The sequence below is a fragment of the Poecile atricapillus genome, chromosome 2 (assembly GCF_030490865.1).
Source record: "Poecile atricapillus isolate bPoeAtr1 chromosome 2, bPoeAtr1.hap1, whole genome shotgun sequence".
NCBI classification, from domain to species: domain Eukaryota; kingdom Metazoa; phylum Chordata; class Aves; order Passeriformes; family Paridae; genus Poecile; species Poecile atricapillus.
Window position 1 is genome coordinate 147330252 of NC_081250.1, and position 15415 is coordinate 147345666.

Genomic DNA, 15415 nt, shown 5'->3' on the forward strand with positions numbered 1-15415 from the left:
TTATAAACTCAGTGTGTGACCACAGAATATTTTATATCACTCACTCAGAAAGTTTTCTTACAAAGCTCAGACATTCTTTTGAAGAATGAGGATTCTCTATTAATGGTCTCCCTTTCTCTGCAATTGCTGCCCACCAGGCCGTCTCTTTACTCTTTTTAAATGTTACTTCTTTACTCTTTCTTCCATTTACTCATATAATTACCTTGTTGTTGAACAGTGTTTATCTTCATGACAGCATCCCAGAAGAAATTAGCATGTTTGCATTTGGTAAAATTTATCTTATTTGCATTTGGAGATATTAGAGACATTCTGTCTAGTTCTTGTTTCTGCCAGTCTCCAAAGGAGCCTCATTTTCCTCCATTCCTCTCTTCTGCTGCAGGGTGAGCCCTCACATCAGCACCAGAGGATGACTCGTATGAGTGCTAGCAAAACACCCAGCACCATCCAAGGTCTGTGTCTATCTGTGGGGACACATTGGTGCTTAATGACTCGGCCTCACCATCATGTGGAGAGGGAAAAGAGCCAACAATGCATCTGGACACTGCATGGCAAGTGGGCACACCAACTGGGCATCTCAGGATGCTGCCCACAGCCAGTCTGTGTCCCTGTAGCCAGTGCGTGTCCCTGTTTTCCTGCCAGAGATGACCTGGTCCCAGCTAAGCACAGGACAGGAACAAACACTGGCAGTGACCACGGGGAGCCTGGGCTGGAGTGGAAGCTCAGTCTTGAGCATCACAATGATGAGGGCAGCCTCTGGGCTATAATTTAGATCTGTCAAAAAACAGATGAGCCTTTAATAGGAATAGTGCCTGGGCCACCTGTGATGGATTATCAGCTTCCTGGCTAACTCTTGTAGGCTGTGTCTCTGCTGGCAGATCAGAGCCAGCAGGGATTGTCTCTGTGACAGTGCTTATGGTGGGGTTTGGCTCAGTGGGTGGTGAGAAGGGCAAGGAATGACATAAATCTGGATTGTGGAGCGTCCCATGGCTTGAGCAAACAAAATGACACCTTAGGCTCCAAGAACTGGTGGCTCTAGATGAGAGCAGCTGAGGTGTTGGTGAAAGAGCCAGCACACCTTCGGCAGTGGCCGGTGTTTGGATGATTTGTGGTGGCCTGAAAAGCAGCAGCTGCCAGATGCAGCTGTATTCCCATTTCCTTTGGTCTGCTGGTTTGTGCTGCAAGGCTCCCATTTACAGATTCTTTTTTTTTCCTTTCTCCTAGGCACAGGGGAGCTTATCAGATAAAAGGACTTGGTGGAGTGACAAAGATTGATTAACACTGAGGTGGAATGGGATTTTTATTTCTGCCTTCAGAAACACCTGAGTGACAGTCAGATGTGTGTGACTGTGGTCTTATCAATAACAGTTTATGTGAGATGGGCTTGAACTAAAATATTTTGTATTTAAACATCTAAATCTTGGGGGACTTGAATCTTAACAATATTAGGTAAAGGAATCAAACGCTGTACTATTTAAGCACCAGGGAACAGCTACAATAAACAGGAAGTGTTTCAGAGAGATGATAAAAGCTGTGCAATAAGATTTGGGGATATTCCAAGAGATAATTCTGTGTAAATTAAAGTCAATGTGTGAAATTTTGACAGAGAAAATTAAGATGGTAAAAGGCATATTTCAGATCCTTGGCCCAGCTCTCTTCAACATCTGCATTAACAACGTGGACCCAAATCTTGTCTTGATGGAATACTAAGTAAATTTGCTGACAACACTGAATTGGAAGGAGCTGTCGAGTCCCTCAAGGGCAGGGAGGCTCTGCAGAGATCTCAGCAAATCAGAGAAATGGGCAATCACCAACAGTGTGGAGATTAATCAGGCTAAGTGCTGGATCCTGCACCTGGGATGGGCAGCCCTGGATGTACAGACAGACTGGGGAATGAGAGGCTGGAGAGCAGCTGTGGGGTGGGACCTGGGGGTCCTGGTCAGTGGAAGCTGAATGTGAATCAGCAGTGCCCTGGCAGCCAGAAGGGTCAACCTTGTCCTGGGGCATCAGGCACAGCATCACCAGCCAGGCAGGGGAGGGGATTGTCCTGCTCTGCTCTGCACTGGGGCAGCCTCACCTCAAGTGCTTGGGGCAGTTTTGGGTGCCACAATTAAAGGCCTCGAGCCATTAGAAGGTGTCTAAAGGAGGACCACGAGGATGGTGAAGGGTCTGGAGGAGAAGCCATACAAGATGTGGCTGAAATTGTCATGTGTTCAGCCTGGAAAAGAGTGAAAAGACTCCTCATTGTGGTCTGCAAGATCCTCATGAGAGGAAGCAGAGGGGCAGACACTGATCTCTTCACTCTGGTGACAGGGCCAGGACTTGAGAAAACTGCATGAAGTTGAGTCAAGGGAGGTTGGGGCTGGAAATCAGGAAAACATTATTTCCCCAGAGGGTGGTTGGGCACTGGAAGAAGCTCCTCAGGGAAGTGATCACAGCACCAAGCCTGAAAGAGTTTAAGAAGTGTTTGGACAATACCCTCAGATACATGGTGGGACCCTTGGGGTCCTATGCAGGACCAGGAGTTGGGCTCAGTGATCCTGGTGGGTCCCTTTCAACTCAGCACATTCTATGATACCTTGATTTGATTTCTCTTTTTTCTCATGCTTCACTTTGTAATGGAGGATTAAAAGGGTGAAATAACAACCGCTTCTAAAATCTGAATAAGAAAATAATTCCCTGGGGTTTTGGGGAGATCTCTGCTTTATACAATAAAGGCTAATTTTTTGAATGCAGCAGATTGTATTTATTATTATTACTATTATTATTATTATTATTATTATTATTATTATTATTATTATTATTATTACTACTACTACTACTACTACTACAGAATAACAAGCTGAGGCCTTACTGGGATCCAAATCCTGATTTTTAATCAAAGACTTGGATAACAAGCAGGCTGCAGGTTTTGCAATTTGGGGTAAGTAGGACATTGAGAGAGTAACAGTTCCTGTTTTCATTAGTATGTGCCATGTGTGGATGAAGGGAGCCACAACAGACCATTTATATGAGTGACCGGTGTTTAATCCATTTTCTGCAGACCTTGGTAAGGCTTTCATCCAATATGGCATGTCAAGGATGGAATTCCTTGGTGGAAATTCTCCTCCTGTTTCTCCCTGCAGAGCCTTTTGATCTTGCTTCTGCCTGTTGCCTAACTGGGAAGCGAGGGCCTGTTTACAATGAACTGCCATCTCAGATAGGGCTAAAGGAAAATTTATAAGTTAAAAAGCAGCTCATAGGACTTAGTTCACATCTCCTCTGTGCTGGAAGACAAGAGAAGGATGAAATTTGCATGCACACATGTGGATGCTTTCACCAAGTAAAAAATAATACCTGTCCTGAGTTCTTCTCAGTTTGAAGCCAGAAGCTTGTATTGACACTTATTTTCTAGGCAATAAATAAATAAATAAATAAATACGATTTTTTGGTCTTCTGAGTTCTGTGTTAAGGGCCATTTGACTCTTCTGAATAACAAAAAAACACCTTTCTTTTACATTTGCCTTTGGTTTTGGTTTTGGTTTTTTTTTTTTCTTTAACCATATCTTCCAGAGATAGTGTTACAGACATAGAAAGAGAAAGACACTCAGTGGTTTTTTTTTTTCTTTCACATTTCTCAGTTATTTTCCAATGGACACTTAAGCAGCTCCTCCAGCAGGATTCATTTCTGACCATGAGGTTGCTCAGTGGTCCCTGACAGATGTGACATTGCAATCCCCCTGTGCCATTTCAGGATGCTGCAGCATCACAGCTGAGATTGGCTCTTAACAGAAACTATGTTGATGGTATTAGGAATTGGAATAAGCACCAGTGTGAAAGGTTAGAAGTGTTTAAAGGCAAAATTTGGAATAAATCTTAGAAAGGATGAGGGATCTATAATGCCTTTAAGCAGTTAATAGAAATTTAATTTTCTGGCCATCCTCCAGAAAGTGCCTGGATGTTGAATACTTTGGCCTAAAGTTAGATAAAACAAGGTATTTAATCTAAATGATCCCTTGCTCCATTCTTAGTATTATTTTCTCTGCCATTATTTTCTATGAAATTTGCTTGCCAAAACTCTACTGGAAGACAAGATATGGATATTGTAGGTAAGGCTAGAGGAATTATTCATATAATTTAGCAAATCTGATTGATGGCAGAATTTTCCATCAAATAACTTATTTGCAAATTGGTAACTTCCTATTCACAGCTGAAATCCATCTGTGTGCAAAAGACCTCAGAGAAGCTTTATGTGTCATTTCCATCTCCGTTAAAAAAGCATTTTGAGGACTCTTGTGGGACTAGCAAGATGAATAGGCCATGTTCTGACCTGCTGCACAGGGGTGAGTTTTATCCTTTCTGACTGGCTAAAATGATACAAACCTTAAATAAAGCACATATTGACACTGTAAGGCACCATTAAGGTCCTCAGTGTACCATGGTGATGAACCATGACCAAAGTACTCCCGGGGTTGTAATAATTCATTACTGAAATAGCTTCTTTCTAATGACTAAGGCTGACTGTGTCAGAGAGCTTGGACTTCTAACCCCAAGGCTTGTTATATAGCATTAAATAAATCTCACTTTCTGTTCATTTACCTACTGTATCAAAGGTCATGAATCATAGCTGACAGCAAGATTTGGATAGGTATCTTTTAAGAATCTCCCTGATTATGGGATGAAGCTGCTGTTAGGCAAGCCTGGTCTTGTACTCCCAAAGGGGTGACAGGTACACATTGTTGGTACTGAGAAATTCCTTCCCCTTCACAACTTAGCCAAATTTCCTCTAAATATTTTCCTTGCATTTCTAATTCTTATTTTCATTTTCCTTTTTATTTTGGAAATAGACAAACTTTCATGTGAATGCCAGCTACCAGAGAACACAGTCAATTCTTCCTCAATGTGTTTAAATCCATTGATCTTGAACTTTTCAAGCTCTGCCAGGGAGTGGCATGATGAGAAATGGAGGGCTCATCCTCCCTCAGGCACCACCCCTGGGTATTACCTTGGAGCTGAAGGAGGTGGGAATTAGTTCCATTTAACAAAGTAGAAAGTAGAAGGTGGATATCTCCCACCCTGGGTCAGTGCTCTAACTTCTGCATTACAAGAGAAAAGCACTTCATGGAGCACTCAAGCTGCTCTTCTAAATCAAAAGTGACAGCTAGCACCTTATGAATATCTCAGATTTTTTCAGTGTATATTTCATACACTCTGGATTTTTTTAGAGTATTTCTAGTTCAGAAACACTCTGAACTTTCACAGGACACTGGTCTTGAAAGTATTAAGACTCACAGCTTTTGGTCCTGGTCCTGTAAAGTTTTCCTGTCTGCATCCAACTCCTTTGACATCATTAAAGTTATTGGCAGAAGTGAACTGCATGTAAACCATCACATATACAGACAATGTGAACCTTCCTGACTAAACTACCACCATTTGCCTTTGAAATAAACAGGCAAATAACTATTAAAGGTCTTAAATGTTATTTGCATTTTTCAAAATGTAATAATCTTCATGCAGTGAAACAGATGGACCATGGAAATTCATGCATGAAAATAAATAACCCTTTCTCCACCAGTATCTAGCAATCACAAGGCCCAGTGATCACTGAATTTCTCCTATTTTCTTGAAATAGCCATTAAATTAGGGATGATCCAAGGGTTTTTTTTTTTAAATGTACTTCATTTTACTTTGCATAAGATTAATTTTGATTAATTTTACTTAATTAATAAATAAAAAGAAGTAAGATTTAGAGAAGTCATTAGAAAATATTTGTCACAAAACATTTTAAGGTGTGACAGTATGATAAAGCAATGAACTAGATTAAAGAGTGAGAAAACCAGGATAAAAGAGTAATTTTCCAATATAGCAAGGACAAGATTAACTTCCCTGGCTTTTGCTTAGTTTATTTAGTAATTGCCATCACAGATGGTGAGTTAGAGAAAGGTGAAGGTGATAGGAAAGTAAAAGAAAAAAGAAGCACAGGGGAATGCATGACAAGAAAAGTTATTTTGCCAAAACTATTTCTGATTCTCTTCACAACTGCAGTGTCCAATGTAGATCTGATGACTCTGGGAAAAAAATATCTGAAAAACTAGACCATCAAACAGTTTCTGCTCTTCTTTCCAATAAACCAGTAGTTAGAACATGCCATAAAGAGATGAAATACTCTAATTATTCTATTTCCCTCAGAGAAAGTTCAACTGTGTGAATACTCTAACCATTAGGCTCTGACAAAAGGTGAACTGTTGGAAACTTGGTTGGCTAACTTCTCCCATAACTTTTGGGTAGCTAACATTTTATATACTCCTCAAAATATGTGGGCACCGGAGTATTTCATCTGAGGTTTCGTGAGAGTATTGTCAACTACAGTAACCTACTCAATACAGGCTTTCATTTTGGAAAGAAACAATGAAACATTTATATGCTTGTTTAAATGCTAATCAGTTTTTGTTTAGCAGCCAGACCAAAATATTAATTATTCCTACAACCTTACTCAAGGACAAAGATCCTGTTGATGAGCTTCAGAGGGACTTCAGCTTACATAAATGGGTTATTAAACAGCAAATGAAATTCTGTGTTGGAAAAAAAAAATCATAAAGCAGAAGAACCTCTTAAATCACTTTTCAAACCTTGCAGCATTCAAGACTAGCAGCAGTGGATGAAGAAAGGAGCAAAGGCTTTTCTAAAAATCTCTCTTCGATGTTCAGCAGCAGTGAAAACTATATTGGAATTTTATTGGAATTTTATATTGGAATTTATGTATGGAAGTTTATATTGCAATGCACAAAAATAAGGTTGTAGTATTTCAGATCATGTTATAGTCCATGCATGTGTCCTGCACAGTGGCCTGTCCTGTGTGATCTCATCTAAGGTACCATGTGGCATTGGTGAAATATTTCTTCGGAAGGACAAGGACATAGAAAGTTCCCTCAATGAAAAAGAAGAAAAATCTTATAAGATTATGACGGAAACAAATAAGAATCAATTCCTTAAAAGGAAAAAAATAGAATGAATTTTGATTAGGAACATATTTTTTCTCTGTTTTCCATGACTGATGTTACAAATAAAGAACATTACTCCAGCCTACAATACACCTTTACACCTTTTGACATTCCTAGCAAAAATAAAGTGATTTAAGTGACTTATATGATCAGTCATCCTTTTTCATATAACAGTTAATTAAATTTGTGATTTTTTTCCATAGAAAATCTGTTTAAGATTCCCAGTTTAACAATATTCTCAAAGAAATGTGTCTGTTCTGACTACACAGGTACCAACACCTACAATAACTTAGTTTTTGAATAGAGAGTATGTGTGATAATGACTATATGAAAGAATGCATTTCTTCATAATTGTCTACTGCAAGTTTTCAAAATTCCCTTATATGTAAACCCTAAAGCTGGATGTAAGGTTGCAAAAAAACCACTCCTAGATCTCTTTTTCCTGGTCTTGCTCAGAATAGATTTTTCTCTCATATTTGTTTCTGATTTTTACTGCTCTGAGAGTATAATCTAATTACACATTTTGCAGAATATCCCAGTTATATTTTGTGAAAGTAATTAACTGCATTCTCAACATTTCCACGTTCAGTTGTTCAGAAAACCAGCTATGGCTTATTATCAGTCTTTTCTTCACTCATCTTCTCTGGAAATCAGAGGGAGCTTTGCTTTCCCTGATACACATCTGCTGGTCACATTGCTAATGAACAGAAGATAGCCACTGTCTATTAAGGGAATAGCTAATTTTCATCAAGACCCTGGTATATAAAATATTCATTAGAGTGTGAATAAATTGCACATTTAACCATCCAGAAGAGAAGAACTTATTTAATAGAAAAACATTGCACAGACCTGAAATATAAATAATGCTGTGAAACTTGAACACTTGGAAACATTTAATAGTCAGTGAACTATCTTTTCCTCCTACCATCAGAGATATAAGAATATTATAGCACCACCTTGCTTTACCTCTACCATAAAATTAATTACCTTTCAACCAACCCCATTTAATTGCTTATAAAACTCATCTGACTTTCCAGCATTTTTAGCAACCTGTATGTCGTCAACAAAAGTGCTTAGAATAAATTAGCACTCCATCTTTTTTCATATCCTTCATATAATCACAAAATTGAAACTAAATAGATGGCCCATTGCATTTTGCCACAAGCAGTAGATTTATCTCAAAAATACACAGAACAGTGTGCACACATAGGCTCTTTAACATCTTTCTTTTGGAAAGAACCCATGGTCTGTAATATTCTGATACTGTTGAATCATTAGGATATCACTCCATACAGGCCACTGTTCTGAACTAAATGATGTTGAGGAATTTGGTAGAATTTTGTGGATTAAATGATTTATAGAAATGGACATTCTTAGCAATTCCATGGAAACATTCACAATGGAAAATAGGGAATGGAATGGAATGGAATGGAATGGAATGGAATGGAATGGAATGGAATGGAATGGAATGGAATGGAATGGAATGGAATGGAATGGAATAACAAGATAGGATAGGATAGGATAGGATAGGATAGGATAGGATAGGATAGGATAGGATAGGATAGGATAGGATAGGATAGGATAGGATAGAATAGAATAGAATAGAATAGAATAGAATAGAATAGAATAGAATAGAATAGAATAGAATAGAATAGAATAGAATAGAATAGAATAGAATAGAATAGAATAGAATAGAATAGAATAGAATAGAATAGAATAGAATAGAATAGAATAGAATAGAATAGAATAGAATAGAATAGAATAGAATAGAATAGAATAGAATAGAATAGAATAGAATAGAATAGAATAGAATAGAATAGAATAGAATAATTGAGCTGAGCTTAGTTGGAAGGGCCTTCAACAATTATCTTTGTGATGAGTCCAGCTGTTCAGGTCTGATCAAAAGATAAAGCAGGTTGATAATGGAATTGTCCAAATGCCTCTAAACACTGACAGGCTTTGGGCATTGACCACATCTCTAGGAAACTTGCTTCAGTGTTTGGCCAACTTCTCTGTGAATAAAAGCTTCCTAATGTCAAGACTGACCCTCCCCTGAGGCAGCTTTGAGCCCTTCCCATGCATCCTGTCATGGAATACCAGCGGGAAGAGCAGCTGTCCGGCCAGATATATAGAATAAAAAATTCACCAAAATGTATTATTATACAAATAATTGTTCACATCAAATAAACTCACAAACCCCCTGTCCCTCCTCAACCCCCAGAAAATTAATTGTGTGCATAAAATAAAATGGATAAACATTTTGTGATCCAAAATCTGGAAAAAAATTAAAATTCTCTCAGAAGAGATAAAATTTTTACTTAATCCCAGTGTAAAACACTAGCTATTATTTTAGCTCTCTACAACTTTTGGATATTTAAAAATAAAAAAAAAATCACTTCAAACTACTTTATTCAAAAGCAAATAAAAATGCAAAATTCCCTTTTTTAGATTTATATTTTGAGGGTTTTTTTATTTGTCTAAAAAAACTAATTGGAACTAGTGTGACTCTTAAATTGACTTAAAATTTGACTAAAAGTATGACTTAAATGTGACTTAAAATTGCCTATTGACTTTCCATAATTATCTCACTATTTTCTTTCTCAGGATTACATAAGTAGGATTAGTCTTTGACTTACATATTTACATAGTCCATATCTCTGGTTTTAAACTCTGGTTTTAAAGTACTTGAGCCCAAAACTAGGGAATCTGTTTTAATTCAAACTGCCTCCTCATTAGGAAATGCACTGCAGGGATTTTGTCTAAAATCACCTCTATTTAAATGAATCATTCTGATGCTTGTGGTTCACTTACTTTTGCACTCTGTAAATTGTCAGATCAACATGAAGTTGTATGACAGGATGCTGCCAAATGCATTATTTAAGGGAATAATGGTGCTGGCTTTACTGGAGGTGAATTGTGGTTGTGCTGGGTTTGCATGGTCAGGTTTTGGGTGATTACATAGGTGCCTGGGAGCTGAGAACAGATTTTTTAAGAAGTGGTGAATTGCAACAAATTTTGGACATAAGGTAAATTTTCACTCTTTTGGCAGTAGTAGCCTTTGGTTAGCAATGCTGCAGCAGCTTTTGGAGCATGGTCAGAAAGAAATGAGAGCATCCTAGCCCTGGCCCTGACCATGCTCTTCAGCTCATTTCTGAAGGCAGCTGGAAGACTAGAACTGTTCAAGCTGACTATGTGTCAGAATCACAGAACAGTCTGAGTTGGAAGGGACCCATCAAGTCCAGCTCTTATGCCCGAGTGAATGGATCAAACCTGTGATCTTGGCTTTATTAGCACCATGCTCTGACCAGGTGATCTAATGTCAGAACACAACCAACTTGCTTTACTTCATCCTTCTGCCTTGAATTTTGAAAACTGAGGAACAAGCTGCTTATCCCTTCTGGTCATCATCAGGATACTCATGTTTCAAATTTCCAGCAATCCCAGGTACAACTCTAGTTTTTGCAAGACATAAAGCCACAGCCAACTTGTCTCCACAGTTACAACAGAACTCTCACACCCACATTGCTTTGGCTTCCAGAAATCAGGTGTTCCTTTCGGGTGGCACCAGCTCTGACACTGCAGGTCAAGGAGACAGACCAGAGTTGCTGAGTGGTTTAAGAGTGCCAGGAAACCAACCAAGCTGTCTCATGAGGGGTAGCAGTGATATAATTCCCTGGAAATCAGCAGTGTAGTGAGTCCTGGAAACTGGTGCACATGACCATTGTTGGTGTCAAGTGCATACTTTTCTCCCTCCAAAGAGTAGCCACATAATTTTGGAGCAGGTGTTGTAGCAAACCACTACACAAAGACAAAAGGAAAGCAGAGTAATTCTGTTTATTTAATGCAGGGTATGAGGACCTCACTCTTGTCCTGTCCATCTCATCCCTAGACTGCCCCTTCCCACTCCCCAGTCTGATAATGCCTGATGGCACTTTACAGGCACAGGACCCCAAAGTAAAAGAGAAATAATTTAGCAGTTTCCAAAGATCCAGTCAGCAGAGGGGCAGGTTGCTCTGGGATGGCTCAGTCTGACCCATAAAGAACAAAGACAACAGAATTTCCTAGTCCACTCCATCTGTGTGCTCAGACACAGGAATACAAACACAAACTTGCTCCAGTCATGCCCTATCCACTTCTCAGTGACAAGATATCACTGCCCTGACCTTGTCATATTTCCCTAGAAACCAGACTGACTTTTGTCTGACTCAGTTTATTTGAAGTCTTCCCAAGGAATGGGATTGGCACACGATAAAGTGCTTGGGACATCTCTGGAAAAACATACCATCACGCTAACATGGGTGTCAAGATGAATCATCTCCCACAGAAGTCTTTCCACAGCCCACACCGCTGCTCAGGTGACGAGCCACGCTCCTCCTTCGCTCTGAATCAGCGCCTCGGCACACGCTCGCGGTAACTGCAGGGGCAGAAAGCAGCACAGACAGAGCTCTGGGAATATTGATCTGCTGGGACACAGCTGTGCCTGGGCCTGGCAGCCACCCCTCTGAGCTCCCATTGCGTCTTTGCTTCTCATCTTGTGGAAGCATCTAAGCCATTCTTAAGATCATTCCTTTGGCTTGTCCTTAGAGTCCTCATTGCACTGCTGTGCTGGAGAGGAAGAGAATTTCCTGCCTGTGCCTCACCAATCTTGACTTCCAGCTAAAAAGCTTCAACAGGAGAGCAGGGAGTCCTGAGGAGCTGAGGTCAGGTCCCTTCTCTGCAGCATCAGAGTTTCTGAAGAGTTAATTTGATTCAGTGGAGGTCTTGATGACTTTCACTGTGTGTTCATCACAAGGCAGAGATGGAATACCTAATATTAAGGAATATTCAATATTAAGGAAGCCACATGAGTTCCAACAGAACTAGTAAATAAAATTTACCTGCAAGATTTTACTGTGATTTAGCTCCCCTAAGTAAAAAGCATATAACTTCTTCCTACTCCAATTACTTCATTTTCTTTAATTACATGGGGAAAAAAATGAAATTCCATATATTTTAATATTGATACCTCTAATTTTTTTGGTTTCCAGTTTCTTTTTACATTGTAAAGAAAAAAACCACCCTTGTTTCACTTGTTTTCCTGAAATTTGCCATATCACATTTTTACTGTCTTTGTTCTTAGAAATAATCTTGCTGTTTTTAATTTCTCATTGATTTTTTTAATACCTTTTGTTACACATCTTTTCATATCTTTTATGTTTGTTTGTTTTTATCATAAGATGTCTACGCAGCATTCAAGATAAGGATTTCTCACTGACTTATGTGGTGATCAGAGTTAAAGAGAGAGAAAGGACACTTGTATTTTTGGAAAGTTATATCTTAGCTGTTGCTCAATGTCTTTAGCTGGACTTCAGGAGCCATGGGGGCAGATTTTGAGATATCACCATTTTCCACTACTGAGAATCTGGACCCCTTTGTGTCCTCTAATTATTTCACAGCACATGTGAAGCTTCACCATGTGATTTGGAATTGGAGTTTTAGTTGCCATGCTAGCACCATCACTGTTTTTTTTTCCTTTTCCCCCCAGTGGATTTTCATCTCACAGATAGACAGGAAAGCGGGGAGGGGAGCAGGGAAAGAAAAAAATAAATCCTTTTTAATTCTCCATCTGCATGGGGCCACAAAAATGCCTTAAGCTGAACACAACAGACTGAAAAACAAGTGGGAAGAGATTATCAGAAGCCTGGCAAGAGGGAAGTGCAGTTGGTGGTCAGGTGAAGGCTGCTTTGGAGGATAAGCAATTTGTGTGTTATCAGTGCAGGAGAGAGAACAGTAGCTCCCTACACTGAAAGGAGATTAAAAGTAACAATAGTCTTTTCTGTACACCATAGGCCAATCTGTTAAATGCAAGGAAAGCTGAGAAGCTGCTTAGAGCTGATGGTTGTTTAATTTACACCTGCACCCACTTGAACTGTGCAAATGACATGGTGCTTTTCAGAACATATGCATGTTTCCATGTGGCACCGGTTTGTGAAACTGTGCCCAGCTAATCTAACAGCGCAAGATTTGCTGTGAGTATAAAAGACAATGCCTCTCTCTCATTCTGGGTAGCCTTCAGGTTCCAGAAAAGAATGAGAAAAAGTTATTTGGCTTTTTATTTTGCTGTTCTTGCCGTTGTTCAGGTTTTTTTTTTCTTTTAAAATCAATAGTAATGGCTAGCTGATAGTAAAAAGTGGGGTGTACTACATAATAAAGGCCAAAGCAAAGGTGACCTCCTTTGCCAGAGAAAAAAATAGGAAATTCAAGCATTGGCTCAGTTCAGACCAAGATAATTAACATCCTTGATAAATCAATGTATCACATGCACTATTTTGGAAGAGGGTGATGGAGGAGCACTACAGTCAGGTAGCCAAGACAAGAGTTAGGAGACAGGAATACAGGATGGGGCTTTTTTGCTGCTACTGATTTTAAATCAGCATATATGCATATATATGGGTGATTTTGTATAAAGAATGTTACTTCCTCTGGCTTGAAAGGTACTAAGTAGATATTATTGATATTATTGGACAGAGGTGACGGAATTTTGTTATTCCACTTGCAAGGCAGCTTCACAAACGTGGCTGGATACTCAGCTGTGTGAGCAGAAAGCTCTGTTCTCTCTGAAGGTCTTTTGTTTGCTAAACAATAGCACAGGGCAGACCCAGAAACCTTTCTGTTGCTTTCCTTGCTGAGTCACAGCATTTCTCAATGTGCAGGCTTGTAAAATGCAAGCCAGTATATACTAATTACTCATAATTTAATAATTGCACATTGTCTTTTCTAGCTGAATAATTGATTTCTCATTCCAGCTGTTCTGCTGACTGTAGTCTATGTTACAATTACTGTTCACAGGCTGCTCACTGTTTTTATCCTGTGCATGATGGATGTTGCATGATGGCTTTAGCTCTGTTAGTTTTTTTTTTTCTATTATTGTATGGGTTTTTTTTCACAACCACTTTTGAATCAAAAGAAATTTTAAGGATTGCACAACAGTTGCATGAAGCAGAGTTTAACCACTGATTATCTCATCATCCATTAACACAAGATCTGGGATTCATTTCCCCTACAGTATCCAAGTCCCCATTCTGCCAGTAAATCCTGGAGTATCTCTGAAGAGGAAATACATTCCCTGTCACACACATACATGCAAACATGCATTCTCCTTCCTTTTGAATCAGAAATACATTTTTCTTTATAATCAGCTTAATATACAAGTCTTTTTCAAATAGAGTCACCAAACATGTAAGGTTGGAAGTATTTTCAGTTATATTTTTTCCCTCTCTTTCAACAGTGTCTCATTAAGAAAAATCTGTGGTGGTTGTTTGAGTGCTTTGGTTTGTTTTTTTATTATTAAATCTAGTAAGGCTTTCTCTCTGCTTTATGCAAGTAAAACATCTGATACTGGATATATTCTCTTCCTGTCTGTGAGCCAAACGCCATGACAAATCCTTTTGTCCATGATATTCTGACACTTCTTTTCATCCAGGCTGTCATCATCTATTAAATTATCATCTCCATATTCTGGGTATTTTAGTCAAACAGGAAATTCATCCTGTGACATCAGGAGCTGGAGTCTAGTGGACTGTCTGCCATATGAAGTCACTTAAAGCATTTCTAAATGGAAAAATTCTGATTTTCTGGCAAAATATTTCTTTTTTTTTTCTCAATTTTCTGTTGTTCCTGTTTTTCAGGAAAAAAAAAGAAAAGTTTCACTCTTAAAAATACTTTTTTTTACAAACCCTTATCTACTTTATCTACTTATCTACCATTATCTACTTTAAAAAAAAAAGGAAAAAATGTTAATTTAAGTCATGAATTTTTAAAATCATGGCTTATTTAAGTCAATGGGAAATTTGCATTCACACCTAACACATCAATGACAATAAGAAACTGCTTAATTATATAATTGATAGTATTTCTTATAAAGGAATAACAGAAATTGTGAACTTCATCCTGCTGATTTACACTACAACCATCTTCAGAATTACTTACATTTAACTGTATTCTGGAATTGCTTGGCTCTTGTCTTGCCTCTGTAAAGAAAGCAATGCTGCTCATAGAGAACTTATCAGAGATGTTGGAATTAAACCAGAAACACTCTGATTCCATCTAACCTTCAGAAAATGCAGGTGCCCTCAGTGTCTGATTTTATATCAACCTCTTAAAACAAGCCACTGAAATGTGTCTCTTTTTAAAACTAAGAAATCTGAGAGAAAGCTTTTGCTATGGGGCACTGTTGCTGAAACCAGAGCAAACCAGGGTTAATAAAATGAAGGCACCAAACACAAAAACAAACACACTTGTCATGGTTTGCTCAAATCTCTCCACGGCACTGAAGCCGAGTTGGCCACATGGCCGCATTAGCCATTCCATCAAGGTCAAGAATCCCAGATGAGTTGCTATGAGAAACAAATTACTGAGGTGTCAGCTGGAGCTGAAGCTTTAGATATGAGGGAACTTTA